We start from the raw sequence: 6,607 nt of genomic DNA, 5'->3' as shown, positions 1-6,607 counted from the left end.
TAAAAAACAAAAAGAAAAAGAACCTATATGTATAAAAATATTTATAGCAGTGCTTTTCTGAGGACAAAGAATTAGAAATTGAGGGGATATCTTTCAATTGGGGAGTGGCTGAACAAATTGTGGTTATGCGATTGTGACGGAATACTATTTATTGTGCTATAAAGAACTATGAGATATTCTCAGAAAAACCTGGAAAGACTTACATGAGCTGATGTAAAGTGAAATGTTCTATGTACAAAGTAACAGTGATATTGTAAGATGATCAGCTGTAAATGACTTAGCTATTTTCAGCAATACAATGTTTCAAGACAACTCTCGACTTGTGATGAAAAATACTATCCATCCCCAGAGAAAGAACTGATGGTGTCTGAATACAGATTAAAGCATATGTTTGTTACTTTATTTTTCTTGAGGATTTTTTGTCTATTTTTCTTTTACAACATGACTGTTATGGAGAGAATTTGAAACTCAAAGTTTTAAAAATGAATGTTAAAATCGTTTTTACATGTAACCAGGGAAAAATAAATCCTAAATAAAAAAAGAAGAAAAAAACTTAAGTTAAAATTATACTTTTAAAAATTTCCTCTATCAACTCCTAAAGTTCAACCAGTCTGACTTTTTTTCTTCCTTCCCTCCTTCCTTCCTCCCTTTCTTTCTTTCTTCCTTCCTTCTTTTTCCTTCTTCCTTCCTTCTTTCCTTCCTTTCTCTCTCTTCCCTCCTTCTTTCTTTTCTTCCTCCTTTCCTTCCTTCCTTCCTTCCTTCCTTCCTTCCTTCCTTCCTTCCTTCCTTCCTTTCTTTCTTCTTTCTTTCTTCCTTCCTTCCTTCCTTCCTTCTTTCCTTCCTTCCTTCCTTCCTTCCTTTCTTTCTTTCTTTCTTCTTTCCTTCCTTCCTTCCTTCCTTCCTTCCTTCCTTCCTTCCTTCCTTCCTTCCTTCCTTCCTTCCTTCCTTCCTTCCTTCCTTCCTTCCTTCCTTCCTTCCTTCCTTCCTTCCTTCCTTTCTTCCTTTCTTTCTTCGTTACACAGGATACCCCTTACCTAGAGGCAGCTAGGTGGCACAGTGGATAGAGTGCTGGGCCTGGAGTAAGGAAGACCTGAGTCCATCCCCAGTCTCAGACACTTAACTAGCTGGGCAAATCACTTAACTTCTGTCTACCTCTGTTTCCTCGACTGTAAAATGGGTGTAATAATAGCAACTACCTGCCGAGGTTGTTGTCAGTATCAAATGAGATAACATTTATAAATCACTTAGCACAGAGTCTGGCTCATAGTAGGCTTTTAATAAATATTTGTCTCTTTCCTTTCTCTATGCTTTCGGTAGGTTGATCTCCATGCCTGGAACGCACTTCCTCTTTACCTCTGACTTTTGAAATCCTTGTTTTCTTCAAGATCGAGCTCCAGACACACCTTCTGTATACATCCCTTCCTGCTTCCTCCATTATCGGTAGCTTCTCCCCACCAAGGTTACCTGGCATCTGTTTTGTATGTCCTTGTACAGTATGCATATATTGTCTCCTCCGTTAGAATGGAAGCTCCTTGAGGGTAGGAACTGTTTCCCTTTTGTCTCTGTATTCTCAGCCACTAGCACGGTGTCTGGCGTGTAGCAGGTGCTTGCTGGTTGTTTCACGTATTACCACGTAAGAGGAATTATGCTTATTCTATTTGACACCAGAGGGCGGAAACAAGGACCAATTGTTGAATGTCATAGGGAAGCGGATTTCATTTTCATATATTGAAGAACTTCTTAACAATTATAGCTATCCAAGAATAGAACAGGCTGAGGTAATGAGGTCCCTGATGACGAGAAGTGTTCAAACAGAGGTAAATGAATTGTCACACGTCAAGGATGTTATAGAGATGATTTATCTATCAGATTGAAAGTTGGAATAGGTGACCTCTGACTTCTTCTTCAACTCTCAGAATACATTGTGATTTTTTCCAAGTCACACGACCTGCTACCCATGTAATCCATGCAGAAGATGCCTTCTAAGGAGGCTGGACTCTGTTTAGTTGCCCAGTTCCTGAGTGGAGCCTAACTTCACCTGGGAAGTTTTTGGGAAGGGGTAAGGAGGAGGCAGTACTGGGAGGGGGAAATCAGGAGGGTTTCTTTGAATTCTATTTTGGGGTCTGCCTTATTTTCTTGTACGGGTGAGGCTCCATTCCCACCCAATTAATGTAATCTCAGAAAGGCAAAGCACCTAAATCAAATCAATTGAAGTGAGCATGTCCTTAATCAATTTGAGAAGATCATAGGGTTTTGACCAATTAATGAAAGACAGATGACTACATACACAGGAAAGATCTTATGATAGGTTGAGAAGATCAAGTTGTATGTCTTGACATAAAAATGTGTGTGTGTATGTGTGCTTGTATGATAAAAATGGCAGTCATCCACTGGCCCGTAAGTCTGGCACCCTCGAATCTGTCTTCCACCTGCACTGGGGTGCTGTGTGTCCGTCCCCCCCTTGAATTTTGCCCATCCTCTTCTGTCTGTGTTCATGTCTGGCCCCATGTAAAGTAAGAACTGTTTGTGTATATAATGCAGGTCTCAGCACACTAATCTCTTGCACGGAAGTTTAAGCATACAAATCACAAAGAGCAAGAAAGTTTAATCTTGGTGACATCTCCTCCCCCAACAACCCATAATTCTTTTACTTGTTTTTTTTTTCCCTTCATAAATTTCTGGTAAATGTCTGAATTTATTCTAGACTATAGCTCTAGTGGTCTTTTACCCATAGGGTCCCCAGTTCCTATAACATGCATAAGTTTAAATGCCTGCAAGACATAGGAGAACTTTTTATTTCACTTCTATAAAACATACCACACAAAGAACTCACATTAACCTATGAACAATTGAAATAATTCTCTCATACCAGTTAGTCTCCCCTTTTCCTAGGATCCTATGCCTCCCAGACTCACAGTGCCATCTTGTGGTTTGGATTCCCTTAGGAAGAGAAATAAACATGGAGTTGTTAGAGGGGTGATTCTAGTGAGTCTCACTTTCACAAGACAGACTCATTCAGGCATTCAGTCTTAGGGCAATTCTCTGATGGCTTCTGCTCTCCTGAAAGTAGGGGTTTTCTGCAGCCAGCTTGAACCGGATTATTACATTTTTGACGTAAGAATTTATATCTTGGAAATTGACAAACGCTACAAATCAGGGCTTGAGTTATTGTTTTGTTGATTAGTTGTCTAGATTTAAGAAAGTGATGGAGAAAATAGTAATAATGCAAATTAAACTTCAAAGTGTATCATGGGTACTTTTTTTGAGATCAAGTTGTTAACCATTTACCAGTACGTCAATGCCTGGGGTGGAAGGGAAAAGCATTTGGAGTTACTAGGCAAGCAAATGACATATGATTTGACCTCACTGTCTGAAGAAATCATAGTAATAAAAATGAAAGAGAGAAATCATTGTAATAGGTCCAGGTTTTTTTTGCTTCCACCATTTTGTGACTTGATTCTTTACTGTCCTTCAAGCTTGTTGGACTGTGTGTCTGGCCACCTTCTTCCCAAGAGCCTGGTACTGCCTAGGAGTTCACTCTTTTCTCAATAGAAGGTTAGACCCCAGGTTCCTCTTCTCTCTCCAAGAGTCTGAGGACTTCCCTGGAACTCTTTTTCCTTCTCTAAAGGTACCAAAAACTTTTGCTGATAATAGCAAGAATTTACATAATGCCTTAAGCTTTGCAAAATACTACAAATATTTCTTTTGATCCTCACAACAACCCTGAGAAGTAGTTGCTTAATTATTACCTCATTTTATAGGTAGAGAAACTGAGGCTAAGAGGTTAATCAGTTTCCCTGGGGTTCCCACTGCTAAGTAAGTGTCTGAGGCTAGACTGGAACTCAGGTCTTCATGTCTCCAAGTACAGAGGTGTAACCAAAGGACTACCTAGCTGCTGGTGATTACTGTTTTTTACTATTTTAAGATATAATCTGAAAGCTGGAAATGCTTTCCCTGATTCATTACCTGGGGTTACTTTCTACCTTCCTCTTTTGACTAATAAGGAGCTAAGCTTCCACTACTGAGATAATAGGTTCGTTCATCCATATTCAACAGTTATTTACTCAGTATTTACTATGTGCCTACTCTGTGTAAAGCACTGAGAAAACAAAAATATGAACAGGATACAATCCTTGTCTTTAGGAACTTAAAGAAATAACTACAACAATAAGTAATCCGAGGAGCGAGCAGATAGAAGGTAAGTTCATGGACCAATAGAATGACTTGACTCTGACCAGGCTAGGAGGAGGGGTAGGAAGTGTCACCATCCATCATCTGCCTAGACCAGGAAACAGGAAGGGAAGAGCTGAGTCAGATGGCAGGATGGGGGACAAAAGATAGTTCCTCCTTCTTCCTTTTCTTCACCCCATCCCTAGCCACAAGTCAAGCCTTCTGAATATAGAATCTACGTATTATTATAGAATCTTAGAGCCTGTCTCATCTAACTCCCTGCACAAATCCAACATAAGGTTTAGAAGGCAAATTTCCAGCATGCAAGGTGCACCCTGCTACCTACATAGAGATCTTTCCTATTAAATATAATCCTCAGTCTTGGGATGCAAATTGTCTACCTTTCCACTCTCGCCTTCACTTCCCACACAACTCATTGTTCCCCCATTGGGCCCCCAGGGCAGTCACTATCACCCACCCACCAGTCCTCTCTATGAAACAGTACCCCCATCCTTCACCCACTATCTCCCTTCTGCTTTCCCATCCCCTTCCCACCCTCTCATCTCCCAGACCCTATCCACCACTTTCATTCCCCCTGTTCCCACAGCCTCTCTCACCTATACAGCCAGACCCTAGGGCCAATAATTCCCTAATATTGGCCCACCTTCCTAAATATCGAGATCTTTCCCTAGCTCTTAAAGATGGCAACGAAGTGCTGGCTGTAGCCAGACAATCCAATTAGGAAGGGAAAGTGTCTGGACCTTGTTAAGGTGGGCTACAAGCAGTAAAAGGAGAGTAGGAAGGAAGAGAGGCTGAGCGCTCCCACTCCCTCCATAGCCTTGCACCGATGGTTTGGCCCCCGCCCCCGCCTCTGGAGGCTGCCAGATACCAGCTGCCTCATTAGCCTATAATTAGCTGAGATCTTCCAGTGCCCATCCCCCTCCCTCAGGCTAGTGGGGAAAGTGGAAACCCTCAATGAATTGATGGTGAACGCGCCCGCCCTGCAGCGAAAGAAAAACTAGTGGACGCAAATGGGGCGGGGAAGGATAACCACCATCTCGGGGCCTAGGATAGGAGGCATTTGCTCCGATTGGGGAAAAGAAGATAAAATAGGCAGGCCCCCTTCACTGAGGGGATTGATTTGGGGGGGGGTACTAGGAGCTAGGATGTGTACGAAGGGGTGGGGGGCAAAACTGAAAAGCAAAGGGAGAGCCCTTAGGCGGAGTGAGGAGAGAAGGGAGGTTGGGAAGGAGGGAGGGAGAGACCAAGGGGGCAATGAAAGGGGGGGGGGGAAGAAATGAGGGAGAGACCAAGGGGGGAGTGAAGAGAGGGGCGATTGAGGGAAGGACCAAGGGAGGGAATGAGGGAAAGGCTGATCAGAGGCTGGTGGAACCAAGTCCCTTCCCCCCAGCAGAGCCCAGAATCTGTGTTCTTTGGTGTGAGGAGGGGGAGTCTGGGAGCAAGAAGGTTGAAGGAGGGTTGGGGTGGAGAAAAGGATGAGCAAGCATTGCCATGGCAACCAGGACCCAGTGCTTCCCTGAATTTGGCAGAGCCAGCCATACCTCAGGCCCAGTCACCTGGGACCCGAGAGGGAGGCACTGAGCAGAATAAGGATGGGAGGGGAGGTGGTACTGAGTAGAGGACCAGGGCCCCCGAGTGTTCTAAGAGGGGAGTGGGAGCAGGGACAAACAGGGGAAATCTATGGGAATGAAGGGGAAGAAAGGGAACTCCCAGGTTCTGTGAGGAGGGAGCTGGGAAATACCAGGCATTTCTCACTTGGTCCCTGGTGCTGGGAATCCTGGAAACCCAGAACTCTGTGTGTATGAACGTGTGTTTGTGTGTGCATATTAATTTGTACGAATGTGTGAATGCTCATGAATGTATCCGTCTGTGAGCATAGAGCTGTATTGTGAAAGTAGGGGTTATAAGACATTATATAGATACATGTGTGATCACATGTGAATATGTTTGTATGAACATGGAATCATCTGTCTCTGTGTGATACAGATATGGATAGGTATGTGAACGTGTGTTTGAGACTGTGGGGAGTGTATATGACTGTGTATGATGCATGTGGGTGTGGTAAATGTGAACATGTATCTGAATGCATGTGAGGGAGGATTTCATGTGTGAATGAAATCTGTGAGAACATGTGTGTGTGTTGGAGGGCCCTGTTATATGTATGAGTGTGTATGTATTCACCTCCCACCTAAGCCTGCTTCTATTTTTCTTTGTCTGTCCTTCTGTCCTTCTCCCTTCATCCATCTCTCTCTCCTTCTCCCTTGTTTCATCTTCGACTCCACCTCACCCCCTCCTCCCCATCAGGCACTGTCTCTCTCTCTCTGCCTCTCCCTTTCCCTCTCCCTCCCTCCCTCCCTCCCTCTCTCTCTCTCTCTCTCTCTCTCTCTCTCTCTCACACACACACACACACACACAC

The sequence above is a fragment of the Trichosurus vulpecula genome, chromosome 9, assembly GCF_011100635.1.
Source record: "Trichosurus vulpecula isolate mTriVul1 chromosome 9, mTriVul1.pri, whole genome shotgun sequence".
Lineage (NCBI taxonomy): Eukaryota > Metazoa > Chordata > Mammalia > Diprotodontia > Phalangeridae > Trichosurus > Trichosurus vulpecula.
This window is presented reverse-complemented; position numbering follows the sequence as displayed.